Genomic DNA, 16,100 nt, shown 5'->3' with positions numbered 1-16,100 from the left:
TTTCATTATATCATGTTGAGTATGATGAACACTGTAGATTTTTATAAAGATTCTTCATCAGATTAAGGAAGTTCCATTCTCTTTCTTGCTCACTAAAATGTGTTTGTTTTGTCTATTTTATTTATAGTCAATGGGTTGTGACTTTTTTCAAATGCAGATTTTTAAAATTTATCCTATCACTTTTCTACTATGTTCTGTTAATAAGGTGAATTGAATTACTCTGACAGATTCTCAAGTGTTAAATCATCTTGCATACTTGGGGTGAATCATATGTGATAACTACATATAAATATGTACATATACACACATTAAACTTGCATATATGTTGTCATGTGTATTTGTGTTTATACTCTTCGGAGATATTTGTCATGTTTATTTATTGTGATATACATTCAGATTGTGACACTTAATTTCCAGCTCCTTGAGAGACATATATATTAGTAATTATAATAATGTATTGTTTATTTTGTAATATGTATAGATGTGCTATGTACCAAATAATAGAACAAAAAGGTGCTAATAGAGTAAAGCAACATAGGTGCAATGATTCTCTATCTCATTGGAAGTAAGTCATATAAATCTGAACTTGACCCTGTTTAGGTGCATATGTTAAGTCCTAAAGCAATATACTAAGAATATAACTAAAATATATATAGTAAAATTCATATAGGAATGAAAATGTTATAGTATGAAGCATTTAATGCAAAATATTGTATGTATCCACTTATATGAGGATCTGGGTTGGGCAAATTCATACACACAATAATTAGAATAGAGTTTACCAGGATCTTGGGGCTTGGGAATATGGGAATGGGGCATTATTGTTTATGTGATATAGATTTTTAAATTTGGAATAATGAAAAATCTTGGAAATGTATGCTAGCTATGTTTACACAGCATTATGAATGTACTTAAGGTCACCAAATTTACATTTAAAATGGATAAAATGGTAAATTTCATGTTAGCTATATAACACCAAAATAAAATGTAAAATGATGGAAATATAAGATTCAAAACAAATAATAATTAAAAGAAAGCTAGAGTAACTATACTAATATCATACTAAGTGCACTTAAGACAAGAAAAATTTCAAGGGATAAAGACAGCCATTATGTAATAATAAAATAAGGAATACATCAAAAAGACATAAGAACTCTGAATGCATTTGACCCAATCCATAATGCTTCAGGAATCATTAAGAACAAATTTGTAGGATTTAAAGGAGAGATAAATTCAAAATTATCAGTTAACAATTAAATGCTATACCATACATAATATATAAAACAAGGAAACAGAAAACCAGAGAGGATATACAGAAGGTCTAGTGAACATTACCAGTCAACTTGACCTAATTGATATTTATAAATATCAGCAAAGTGATTCAGTTATACATAAGTGTGTATACAGTTTTTGAGATTGTTTTCTCTTATAGGCTATTGCAAAATATTGAGTATAATTCCCTGTGCTATAGAGTATATCTTTTTGGTTAGCTCTTTTACATACAGTAGTGCATACATGTTAATCCATAACTCCTAATTCATCCTTCCCACCGCCCCTAATGGGTTTTAATCGCTAATTTTTGTTCCTGCGGGATATCACTTTGATCGATTTGTGTATATTGAATCATACTTGCATCCCTGGAATAAATTCTGCTTCTTCATGGTGTGTTATCCATTTAATAATAGTTGAGGAATTTTCCATCCATGTTTATCCGTGATATTTTATTGGCTTGTAATTTTCTTTTTTCGTGTGTGTTGTCTTTGGTTTGGGTATCAGGGTAAAACTGGCCTTGTAAAAACTGTGTTAGGAAGAGTTCCCTCATCTTCAGCTTTTTTAGAAGAGTTTGAGATAGATAGGTATTAAATCATCTCTGGATATTTGGTATAATTTACCCATGAAACTGTCTGGTTTTGGACTTTTGTTTAGGGGGAGGCTTTTGATTGCTGTTTCTGTCTCTTTGCTATTGATCAGTCTTTTCAGATTTTCTATGTCTTCCTGATTCAGTCTTAGAGTTTTTAATAATTCCACAAATTTGTCCATTTCTTCTATTTTATCCTATTAGTTAGTATATATTTGTTCATAGTATTTTCTTTTTTTTTCATTTATTTTTATTAGTTGGAGGCTAATTACTTTACAGTATTGTAGTGGGTTTTGTCATACATTGACATTAATCAGCCATGGATTTACATGTATTCCCCATCCCCCCTCCCATAGTATTTTCTTATAATTATGTGTATTTCTATGGTATGCTTTTTATTGCTCCTCTTTGGTTTCTGATTTTATTTATCATATCCTTCTCTCTTTTTCCTTAGTGAGTCTAGCCATACTTAGCAATTTAATTTTTAAAATAAAAAGAATTATTAAAGTATAGGTTGATTTACAATATTCCATTAGTTTCAGATGTTAGCATAGTGATGAAGTATTTTTTTATATATTTTGCTCCATTAAAAGTTATTGCAAGATATAACTCCCTGTGCTATACAATATATCCTTGTTGCATATCTATTTTATATGTAGTAGTTTTTATTTCTTAGTACCATATGCCTAATGTTACCCTCCCCTCTTCCCTCTCCCCACTGAAAACCATAAGTTTTTTTTAATATATCTGTGAGTCTGTTTCTGTTTTGTTATATACCTTCATTTGTATTATTGTATAGATTCTACATATAAGAGATATCATACATTATTTGTTCTTCTCTGTTTGAAATGTCACTAAGCATAATATTCTCCAGACACTAATATATCTGCATTATTTTATGACTGAGTAATATTATATTTTATATACAACATTTGTGTGTAGGTATATAACACCACATTCTCTTAAGCCAGTCATGTGTTGATGGACACTGGGGTTGCTTCCATATCTTGGCTGTTGAAAATGGTGCTGCTTTGAATATTAGGGTGCATTTATCTTTTCAAATTAGTGTTTTTATTTTTTCTTTATATGTACTCAGGAGTGGGATTGCTAGAACAAATGGGAACACTATCTTTAGTTTTTCTTAGGAACCACCATGCTGTTTTCCATAGTTGTTGAACCAATTTACATTCCCACCAAGAGTGTAGAGAGGTTCCCTTTTCTCCACATCCTAGAAGACATTTTTTATTAGTTGATTTTTTGATAGCCATTCTGATAGGTGTGAGGTGATATCTCACTGTTGTCATGATTTGCATTTCTGTAATAACTAGCAAAAAATAAAATAACATAAAAAGACAACCTATGACATGGGAGAAAATATTTGCAAGTGGTATGAGTGACAAGGAATTAATATCCAAAATATATAAACAGTGGGATTTCCTGGTGGCTCAGATGGTAAAGAATCTGCCTGCAGTGCAGGAGACCTGGGTTCAGTCCCTGAATCAGGAAGATCCTGTGGAGAAGAAAACGGCAACTCACTCCAGTATTCTTGCCTGGAGAATTCCATGGACAGAGGATCCAGGTAGGCTACTGTTCATGGGGTCATAAAGAGTCAATCAAACATGACTGAGCAACTCACATACACACATATATAAACAGCTCATTCAACTCAATATCAAGAAACAACTCAGTCAAAAAAAAAAAAAGGGCAGAAGACCTGAATAGACATTTTTCCCATGAAGACATACAATGGCTAACAGGTGAATGAAAAGATTATTTTAAAAAATTCTTCATTGGATAATTCATAGGTCTTCAATTTCTTTGGGACTGGTTCCTGGAACTTGTTTTATTCCTTAGGTAATGCCATATTTCCCTATCTTTTTGTCATCTTTGTTGCTTTGTTTTGGTGTCTGCATATTCAAAGAAGCAATCACCTTCTCCAGTCTTTATAGCCTGGCTTTAGGATGAAAAGACCTTCACCAGACAGCTAGACTAGAGGAGATTTTGGTCCATATAGTCAAAGTTATGGTTTTTCCAGTAGTCATGTATGGATGTAAGAGTTGGACCATGAAGCCCAGAAGCGGGATTGCTGGGTCATATGGCAGTTCTATTTCCAGTTTTTTAAGGAATCTCCACACTGTTCTCCATAGTGGCTGTACTAATCTGCATTCCCACCAACAGTGTTAGAGGGTTCCCTTTTCTCCACACCCTCTCTAGCATTTATTGCTTGTAGACTTTTGGACATCAGCCATTCTGACTGGCGTGTAATGGTACCTAGAATTGATGCTTTTGAACTGCGGTGTTGGAGAAGACTCTTGAGAGTCCCTATTGCAAGGAGATCCAATCAGTCCATCCTAAAGGAGATCAGTCCTGGGTGTTCACTGGAATGACTGATGTTGAAGCTGGAACTCCAATACTTTGGCCACCTGATGCAAAGACCTGACTCATTTGAAAAGACCCTGATGCTGGGAAAGATTGAGGGCAGGAGGAGAAGGGAACGACAGAGGATGAGATGGTTGGATGGCATCACCGACTCAATGGAGGTGGGTTTGGGTGGACTCCAGGTGTTGGTGATGGACAGGGAGGCCTGGCGTGCTGTGGTTCATGGGGTCACAAAGAGTCAGACACGACTGAGCAACTGAACTGAACTGAGTGTGCTAGAACCTCAACTGAACTCTGAAGTGCTCGTAAATGTACTGGGTTGGCCAAAAGTTCATTCGGGTTTTTCCAGAAAATGTTACAGAAAAACTCAAACGAACTTTAGGGCCAACCCAACATTTTGCCTATGGACAGTTGTTATATTGATGTCTCTGTGAGGGTGGGAGCAAGGGCTGGACATCTTGATGACATTATCCTCCCATCTAAAAAATGCTTTGAATGCCAATTAAAATATTACATCTCAGAATTTGTGTGACACATAGAATGATTTTACACTGCTTTAGTGAAACATAATTCATGTACCATATCCTTTTAAAGTGTTCAATGTTGTTTAGTATATTCAGAGTTATACAACCATCACCACAATCATTTTGAGAACATTTCTGTCACAGTGGAAAGGAACCCCTTATCCATTCGCAGTCACTCCCATTTCTTTCCTCTCTCTAGCCCTGTAATTTTAACCCTATTACAAAGTTTAGTTCTCTAGTTTGATTCAGTCATGATTGCTATTCCTTATATTTTTTTGCCATCTTGATTTTATACTTGAAAGTTTATGTAAGTACATATCAGAAATGTATGAAACATTTCCCTAAGGATTTTCTAATTTGGGGGGTGTGTGTATGTATGTGCCTGTGCTTTCTCCTGGTTATTGACCAGTATGTGGAGAATTATGAGGTCAGGTCTGATTTTTTTTTTAATCACTATATAAGGCTTGGTTTTTCTTTGTTTGATGGAATGAAGAATTTTTCCTTATTATTTAAGTTTAGTATTTTTAAGAATATATATTATTTATCACATATTTGATATAAAATATATATACAAACTATAATGTACTATACATATATAATATATACACATAATATATCCTGCATAACATATTATTTATTTTTATATAATTTATGATATATATGAACTATAATGTATATGTTACATATAAAATGTATAAAGTATTAAATAAATAATATTTTACATATCATAATATAGAGATTATAAAATACTATGCATATATATTGCCCATTTAATACATTATATAGTTTACATGTAACATATTCATTATAGTTCATAAATATATCATAAATTGTATACAAATTGAATAATGAATTTATAGGCTATATTTTGTAAATAATACAAATATTGTATATAATACAATATTTTGTATATACATGATAAAAATATATATTGATCTACAGATCTGTATTTATACATGCTGTGTAAATATTTTTCTGGGACATTATTTGAACTTTCTGTTAGAAGGTTCAAGTCTTTTGTTCATAAATTATGCTTAAAAATACATTCATTTCATCCTTTTCTCTTATATTTAAATTTATCCTATACTACTTCCGTTTTGAATATGTTGAAGTTTTTCAGGGTCAGCTGTTGACTAGAGGTCTTCCTTGTGAAAAAGAATGGATGGTGTTCCAGGTTTTTAGTACTTTTCCTTGTTATCCAGACTCATGTTTGTTTGTGTGTGTGTGCAGTAATTTAGATGTTAGTTCTCTGCAAGCATCTTGAATGGTTCACAATATCTAGGATGGTTCACAAGAGCAGGCAGCTTTTGAAAATTTGACTCTTGTGTGTTCAAGCCTGCCTGTTTTCTTTTCATGAAATCAAAGTGTGTGGTTGGTGTTGAAGAAAAATAATATTCAAGCCACTTGTTAAAGGTAGTAAGGCAGATTTTATTGAGGACTATTAATAGAGACCACTGCAGTGGGATTTACAATAGGGGAGAAAGACTGAGCTCAAATCCCATTACATGGGCATGGGTAACTGGGAATTTACAGGTGAGCGGCAGACTGCAGGCTAGTTATTGGAAAATTACTAAGAGGAAACATCAAGAGTAAGGGGGTTCTGGCTAAATCAACCCAATAGGTTTCTTGCTAAGCATCGGCTAGGTAGATCAGAAATCCCTTGAGGTATGGTAGAGAATGAGGATCCAGATGAGGTATCAAGGATGATCAGATATCAAGGGTAGGAGGTTCTGGTAAAACTGACTTAGAAGGATTCTTCCTCAAACTAGATTTTACAATGAATTGCATAGATGGGCCTAGAAGAAGGTTCAGGAGTCTGACCAGAGTTTGGTCAAGCAAAGAATCTTTGCCATTGGAAAACTCCATCATCAAGTGATAAGTTCTTTTCCCATCGCTCTATAAAAAGATATTTTGATTTTACATTCCACATGTACCCCCCACTTTGGGCAAATATATATTACTATTTATTTCTTACATCAACAGCCATCAGCAGTTTCTCAACCTGACCTCTCTTGTACCTCTGCTGAAACTCCACTGCTTTCAGCAGCATTTTTAGACCTTGTGCATTTATGTTCTCATATGTTTCCTTGTTCTTTTTTTGCTATTTCTTAGTGATTTCTGAGAGAAATAGAAAATTGTATTGTATACTGCCATGTTCATGTTCAAATAGAAGTCATACTATGCCTTAATATTCTTTAGTATTTATTATTTTTCTTGGAATGCATATACAATTATGGGGCAAATATATATGCAATTTTTAAGTGATCAATTTGTCCATAGTATATTTCTTCAATTATTAAAGCCTTTTTTTCATTCTGCTCTGTGAAGTTTTTTAGTGTTCCTTTTAAAGAACTGCATGTTCACTGATGAGTTTCTCTCCTACCCCATGCTGACATTTTTTGACTCCAGTTCCCTGAATGTGCCCTCATTTTTTGAAACAAAAATGTTTGTCTATTAATCAACATTATATTTTTTTCCTGTCTTTCTATGCAATCATGGTTTGTCATATACTGTCATCAAAACATCAATAATTCCACAAGATAAAGCAGTAGAGAATGTGGACTAATTTTTAATGGGATATGATGAGAAAGCACACCTTACTTTCTGACCAGCAAATAGGGAACCAATTCTGTTAACCCCATCAATGGGAAAGATTTGTGAGTAATAGTAATATAAACTAAACCAAGGAACCTTGCTTCTGTCACATCTATTTCCCTGAACTAGTGCCTATTTTTCATGTTTTAAAATGCTTTATAGAGCAACTTGAATTAGTACTTTGTAAAGGTCACCACTTACATTTGCTTTTTTAAACTCCATTCCTCTTATGTGAGATGAGCATGTGTTTCTGCCAAGCTTTGATTTTCTGTGACAAGCATGGAAGAATGCCTTGCTAATTAGAGAGGCTTATATATTCCCTAATATTCGATCATCTATTATGCTGATCTGAGACATTTTCTGGTTGAATAAATACTTGAATATTGAGCATACTGAGGGAGAGCCATTTTTCTACTTGAAAAATCTGAATATTTACACAATAGAGATAGCATCTCATATCTACAGATTCCTTTCTAGTCCAGTTTTAATAACTGTATGTGGTGGTGGTGGTGGTTTAGTCGCTAAGTCATATCTGACCCTTGTGACCCCATGGACTGCAGTCTGCCAGGCTCCTCTGTCCATGGGATTCTCCAGGCAAGAATACTGGAGTGGGTTGCCATTTCCTTCTCCAGTAACTGTATGTAAAAACCACTAAATATCAAAAATAAGGACCAGACCCCAAAGTGATTAAGTTTGTAGATTTTGACTTCTTTTAACCTTGAGAAACATTTTCTTTTGACATTCAATACACCAAACACTCATCAGTAGGAAATTTCATACTTGATAATTTAATATAATTTGGACAGAAGTTCATCAAAATTTGAACTAATTATGATAAACTGCTTATATTTTCATTTATTTATTTATTTTTTGCTGTGCTGGGTGTTAGTTGCTCCATGTGGGCTTTCTCTAGTTGTGGTGAGTGGGGGCTACTCTCTAGTTGTGGCACACAGGCTTCTTATTGCGGTGGCTTCTCTTTTTGTGGAGCACAGGCTCTAGGGTGCACAGGCTTCCAGTAGTTGCAGCATGAGGGCTTAGTAGTTGTGGCTCATGGGGTTAGCTGCCCCGCGGCATGTGGGATCCTCCCAGACTAGGGATCGAACTTGTGTCCCCTGCATTGCAAGGTGGATTCTTAACCACTGTACCACCAGGGAAGCCCAAAATCACTTATATTTTGTTGAAATTAAGATTCTCTCCTGGAGTTTGTAATATTAAAATAGATAGATTTACCCTATATATTGTGAAGAAATAAAATGAATTATATAGAAATCTGTAATTCAAAATTTTCACTAATTGTTATTTGTCTGTATTCATGGATATTTTATTAAACGTCACTTATACTTTTGTGTGCATTATATAGTCAGCAATTTTACACTTAACGACACAGTTCAGGAGATAAGGAGCTTATGAGAAAACGTCTGTTAGTGTAATATCTACTTCAGGGTAATTTTGCATTCTTTGAAACAGTTTAGCTAAAAAGAAAATGAGAGGGAAAATCATACTTATGTTACATTTCATTTATTATATTTGTTTCTTATGAAACAAAATAATTTTTAATTTTCCAGAATAATTATACAATTAAATTGGTTTCATGAAAGTACATCTGCATGTCACTATCAAATTCAGAGTAGGAGTTTAAAATCTTTTTGGCTCTGTTGCTGACCCCCTAGGTGACTTTAAGCAAGTAATTTACCCCTCTCCACTGCTGATATCCCACTAGGGATAAGGTTAATCATATTTGCCATCTATTTACCTCACAGTTGGATTAGGGAGGTGATCATTGGAAAGTGCTTTTGGAAGCAAAATGAGAAATAAATGCCAATCATAATTTATACATTATATGTGAGCTACTGATAAAGTAATAAAAACAGTTTCACCCATTTTAAACCACTCACGAAAAACATGATTATGGATAGACCTTTGGTATAATCCTCTGCGATAGTGGATAACTTTTCTTACTTCTTTAAAGTATTCCACTCTAAACTATTCAGAGGAGAAATAATTGAATTGCACATTATCAAAACAACTGCCTGCAATATTCAGTCAAGAATTATTTGCAAATTTTTCTTTTGTAATTTCAAAGAATTCAAATAACTCATTTGAAGTAGCCTGGCTGGTTACATAAAGACTTTTTCCCTGCTCTTAAGACAGTTGTATGTGAATTTGAAGCAACAGTTGTTTTTAAATTTTTTTTTTCTTGTATACTATTTTTCAACTTTTTATGGAAATAATTTCACATTGATTTTCCCATCAAGGACTTGTATCCTCTGGTTCTCAGAAATAAATTGAACATAATATTACCTTTTAAAAGTACCTATTCTTAAAATAGTACATAATTATATAAATAGCTATAATATAGTAATAATAATTTGATAATTTGGATATCTGAAATGTATCTTATTTCTTTAAAACTTGTAAGGGGGGAGTCTTGATTAGAGAGGGTAAATACATTTTATTTTAAAGTAACCAAATTTATTGTTAGCTTTTTCCCTTATAAATGACTATGTTTCCATTTAGGTTTATTTAAGATTTAATTTCATGCATCCTATTATACCTTAGTTCGTTCCAAGTTTATTAGTCAACGTTGAAAAAACCCTAGTACATATGGATAGAACCAGACTTGGAACATCAATAACGTTTAAATTTAAAATCTTTGCTATATGTATTTTCTTAATAGGTACAAATGATTCCTTAGGTATTATGCTCTAAGCAGTATTGATTCATGCTCATTTTATTTTATTGAACAATTTTCTAGCATATTGACTTAATTTCCTTCTAATCTGTGTAATTACTTCTAGGGGAACATATACTAGCAGAAAGAAGTTAATCAAGTTCTAACTCCTGAGGATTATTCTGGTCTTGAATTTACTCCGAATGCAAAGGTACCAGTTACCAATATTTCCCTTCTCTTTCTTCACTTACAATTTTTAAACACCACTTGGCAATTCTGTTTAAAAACTATGTAAATGTTAATGGGCAAACCCATTTAGGCTAGAAAACTCCATTAGAAAACAAAAATAATATCTTTAAATTTTGTATAATGGATACAACTTATTCTCTTAACACCTATTTCTTCATTAAGGTAATCCAGCATTTAAAATAATACGTTAAAAATAACTTTAAAATATGTGCTAAAATAATTTAAAAGACTGTTATAAAGTTATTATCCAAAAATAACTATTTCATTGACTTTTCACTCTTTTATGTGTTATGAGTGCACAATTAAAGAAAACAGTAAAGAGCAAGATTGACTATGAATTGCTTCAAGAAGGATAAATATGATTTGCATCAGATTGAGGAGTAGAAAGCCCAGTCACATGGAGGAAAATAACATGGTGAGAGATGTGGAGATAAAATTGAATAGGATGTGTGAAAAATATGAGCTCTTTTTCCCTAAAACCACTCTAGGAAATTTATATTATATTTTATTATACATATTAGAATATACATTTCTATGTGGTTTTAATTGTTACTTACTCATGCTTTCTGTCAATGCTATTTCATCTCTCAGATACTGATGTTGTGGGTTTCACATCTGGCAAATTTGCTACATGATATTTATTAAATTGTAGTCAAGAGTCAAGTACTTATATCAGAGTTTTGAATATATGTGATTTGGATAGAATCTGCATTAGCAAAATACCACTCTTCGCAAAGGATTAATGCATCTATCCTCTGAAAAAGTAGATAATTAGTGGTTTTAATCTGCTTTTCTTGCCAGTGTTTAACTCATTAATAAGTATTTGTGATTTCATCTTTAAAAGTGCATGAAAATTAGGTCATCAGTAAAGTGAGTGGAATAGAATGATTAATTTTCATATGCAGAAATCAGACAAAATAAACCTCAAAAGGGTCACTTGATTTTGTCCTCTCTGCTTTACCTTTGGAGAAAATAGTTGTTACCTTTGGAGAAAACAATTGTGTCCTTTACAGTGAATTCTCTTTTATTATAATTATACACTTTAGATGACAAAATTCCATTTTAAGAAAATTATATAAAATAGTGGCTTAAATTCCTATTTATATTCCACTTTGCATATGCAAAGATGGAATCAATGATATTAAATTGAGAGCACTTATTTTTAACTCTTAATGGGAAAAAAAGTAGTTTTTTTTATCATGTTATTATCTTCATATTTGCTTAGTTTGGCCTTCCCTGTGGTAGAATTTCAGAGATTCAAGTAACAGAGTAGGAGGAGAGTCAAAGCCATTTCCTTTAGAACATATATTTATTTTGAAATATTTGTTCCATGACCTCTTCTGCATAGATTAATAGACCTCTTTCCCATACTAAAGAGTAACAAATAAGAATTCAAAGTCTAACTTTATTTTCCATCTGTAGTAGTGTTACAAAACTTATTGTTGTTTGCAGTGGCTGTATTAGACCTTATATTCTCCATAAGCATGGAAATACATGTGCGTGTGTCAGGCAAGAATACTGGAGTGGGTTGCCATTTCCTTCTCTAGAGTATCTTCCTGATGCAGGGATTAAACCTGTGTCTTCCACATTGGCAGTCAGATTCCTTACCACTGAGCCACCTGAGACACTCCTTTATGGAGATATACACATTCTTTTAATTCTAAGGCTTGGAACTTTGGTAAAATATTCAGTAGTGCCTCATCCAAATACAAATGAAAGCAAAATACACACTGAAGTTTTTTGGAGTTGTTCTCTCCTCTTGTTTTCTAAAGAAACAAAACTTTACTTGCTCTGGTAATTAGCAAGATCCAGTGTTAGGATCAACAATGGTTAGAACTGGACGTGGAAAAACACACTGGTCCAAAATTTAGAAAGGAGACGTCAAGGCTGTGTATCGTTACACTACTTATTTAACTTCTATGCAGAGTACATCATGTGAAATGCCAGGCTTCATGAATCACAAGCTAGAATCAAGACTGCCAGGAGAAATATCAACAACCCCAGATATGCAGATGATACCACCCTAAGGGCAGAAAGTGAAGAGGAACTAAACAGCCCCTTGAAAAGGTGAAAGAAGAGAGTGAAAAGCTGATGCAAAACTCAACATTCAAAAAACTAAGATCATGGCATCCAGTCCGATCACTTCATGGCAAATAGAAGGGTTAAAAAATGGAAGCAGTGACAGATTTTATATTCTTAGGCTCCATAAACACTGTGCGTGGTGACTGCAGCCACAAAATTAAGACGCTTGCTCCTTTGAAGAAAAGCTATAGCAAACTTAGACAATCTACTAAAAAACAGAGACATGACTTTGCTGACAATTGTCCATATAGTCAAAACTATGGTTTTTCCAGTACTCATGTACAGATGTGAGAGTTGGACCATAAAGCACTGAAGACTTTATGCTTTTGAACTGTCATGTGGAGAAGACTCTTGAGAGTCCCTTGGAAAGCAAGGAGATCAAACCAGTCAACCCTAAAGGAATCAACCCTGAATATTCATTGCAAGGACAGATGCTCAAACTTAAGCTCCAATAATCTTTGGCCAATTAGTTGGAAAAAAATGATACTGGGAAAGATTGAGGGCAGGTGGAAGAGGGGGCAATAGAGGATAAGATGGTTGGATGGCATCATTGACTCAATGAACATGAATCTGAGCAAACTCTGGGAGACAGTGAAGGGCAGGGAAGCCTGGCCTGCTGCAGTCCACAGATAGACATGACCAAGTGACTAAACAAGAACTGCATGTTTGGTGTTGGTAAAAGTAGTGATAAATTATGTGAAGAATTAGTCAAATAGCATTAACAGGGGTATACTCATAGGATATTGCATTTGCCTCCACTCACACCATTATTCAAAATGGTTTTCTTTTTTCATGTTAACTTGGAGATTTAGTGTTTAGGTGCCAGACTGGGGAAGGATTCTAAATCTAAAGATATAGATATATCTATAGAGAGGTAAATATGAAGTTGTTTTATACACCTAAGATCAGGGATCTGATAATATTTTGAGAAAAAGAATTCTTGCTGTAGGTTAGTTTTCTTTGCTTGTTCATCTGCAGGGAAGAATATATATGTCTCACAGTTCCTATACTTTGATTCTGATCATCTGGTAACTCTGGCTGAGTATCTCTCTGTTTCTCTTCTTAGTTCCTGGGAGTGAGAATGTAATTGGCTCAGACTAGGTCATCTGTTTACTCCCAGTCCAACCAGTCATGGTTGAGGGCCTGGGGAGACACAGTTACAGGGAGTCTGACTCTCAAATGCTGTGAATGATAGAAGAGATTCCAGACAAGTTGAATTATGTGCTAAACAATAAATATGCAAAAATTTTTCTAATAGTACAGAATAATAGTAATGGTAATAGCAGTAATGGCAAGTATAATTTTAAAAACATTTTTATTATGGACTTCATACTGTTTTGTTGATATTTATATAATAATGACAAACCTATTTTACTAGATTTTTTTATTCTGGTAAAATATATATAATTCACCATTTTAACAATTTTAATTGTATCATTCAGTGGCATTAACTGCTTTCATTTCATCATCATTCTCAAACTTTATCACCTTTCCACACTGAAACTCCATGTCCATAAATATTAGTTCAGTTACTCAGTCGTGTCTGACTCTTTGCAACCCCATGGACTACTGCACACAGTATTAACTCCTCCTAAATTCCTCCACCCAGGCACTGACAAATACCAACTGTCTCTATGAATTTGACTACATAAGGTACCTTGTATAAGAAGAATTGTATACCTGGCCTTTTGGGTTTGGCTTATTTCACGGTTAAGGTTTATCTAGGTTGTAGCATTATATCAGAACTTCAGTCCTTTCTTTTAAGACTGAATAATATTCCATTGTATATATATCATGTTTAGTTTATTATCTGTCAGTGGACATGTGCATCATTTTCACTTTTTGACCAAAATACTGCTGTTAACATTGATGTACAGATATATGTCAAGTCCTTGCTTTCAATTCTTTTGAAATAAATAAATAACTAGAAATGGAATAGCTAAATCATAGGATAATTTTATGTTTATTTTGGGAACGTCACAAAGCTCTTCACAGTGGCTGCACCATTCTACATTGCTATAAGCAAAACCTTGGGATTCCAATTTCTCCACATCCTTGACAAAACCTGCTATTTTGGGGGTATTTTTTGTTACCTGTTTGTCTCTTTGTCTGCTTTTGATAATAGCAATCCTAATGGGTGTAAAGTGGTATCTCATTAAGGTTTTGACTTGTGTTGTCCCTAATGATAGCTGATGTTGAACATCTTTTCATATGTATATTTTGCATCTGTGTATCTTCTTTGAATAAATGACTATTTATGTCCTTTACCCATTTTAGATAGCTTTTTTCCTTTGTGTTAATTTGTAATATTTCTTTAAATAGTCTGGATATTACTTACATTACTTATATTACTGGTAAACATTTTCTCCCATTTTGTAGGTGATCTTTTCCCTCTAAAGGTAGGGTTTCTTGATGAATAAAAGTTTTTCATTGTGACAAATTGTAATTTATCTAATTTTTCTTTTGTTATCTGTGCTTTAGCTATCATATCCAAAAAATCATTACCAAACTCTAAAGTTCTGAAGCTTTTGCCTGAGTTTTCCTCTACGAGATTTATAGTTTTAATTCTTACCTTAAGCCCTATGATCTATTTTGATTCAATTTTTGTATATCATGCAACGAAAGTGACTATTTTTTTTCATGTCGGTATCCAGTTTTCCCAGCATCTTTTATTGAAAACATTGTCATATCCCCATGGAATGTTCTTCAAACCCCTGTCATTTGACAATACATGCAAGAGTTTAGTTGGGGGCTCTCTATTGTATTTTATTGGTTTATACATCTCTGTTTATGCCAGTATTACAGTGTTTTGGTTACTGTAGTATTGTCATAAGATTTGAAATCATGAATGTGAGAACTCTTAGTTGGTTCTTTCTTTCAAGATGGTTCTGGCTATTTTGGGTCCTTTTCAATCACATATAAATTTTAGGATGAATTTTATATTTCTGCAAAAATGTTCCTGGGATTTTAATAAGAATTATATTGAATATATAGATAGCTTTGTGTGGTGTTAATATCTTAACAACATTAAGGCTTCTAATTCATGAGCATGGGATGTCTTTCCATTTACTTCCTAAGGTACATGAAGGACTTTTCTGTGTGCCAGAGGATATAGGTAGTAGCTTTAATTTAATAAACCCCAAATTGTTGTGAGATCCTTTTTAATATTCATTTGATTATAAGTTACATTGCTTAGGTGAGATCATTCTTGCATAATTTTCCAGAAATTAGTTACTGATTTGCCAAAAAAGTCATCTTTCCTGTCCCACCTGTTATAACAGTGGCCATATTATACTGATAATTTTATGTTGTATATTCTAATGACGGATCATGGTGGAGAAGTCTGACAGAATGTGGTCCACTGGAGAAGGGAATGGCAAACCACTTCAGTATTCTTACCTTGAGAATCCCATGAACAGCATAAAAAGGCAAAAAGATAGGACACTGAAAGATGAATTCCCCAGGTCGGTAGGTGCCCAATATGCTACTGGAGATCAATGGAGAAATAACTCCAAAAAGAATGAAGGGATGCAGCCAAAGCAAAAACAACACCCAGTTATGGATGGGACTGGTGATGCAAGCAAGGTTCAATGCTGTAAAGAGCAATATCACATAGGAACCTGGAATGTTAGGTCCATGAACCAAGGCATATTGGAAGTGGTCAAACAGGAGATGGCAAGAGTGAATGTCAACATTTTAGGGATCAGCGAACTAAGATGAACTGGAATGGGTAAATTTAACT

Source organism: Dama dama, chromosome X, assembly GCF_033118175.1.
Source record: "Dama dama isolate Ldn47 chromosome X, ASM3311817v1, whole genome shotgun sequence".
Classification (NCBI taxonomy): Eukaryota; Metazoa; Chordata; class Mammalia; order Artiodactyla; family Cervidae; genus Dama; species Dama dama.
The sequence above is the reverse complement of the archived record's forward strand: the minus strand, read 5'-3'. Positions refer to the sequence as shown.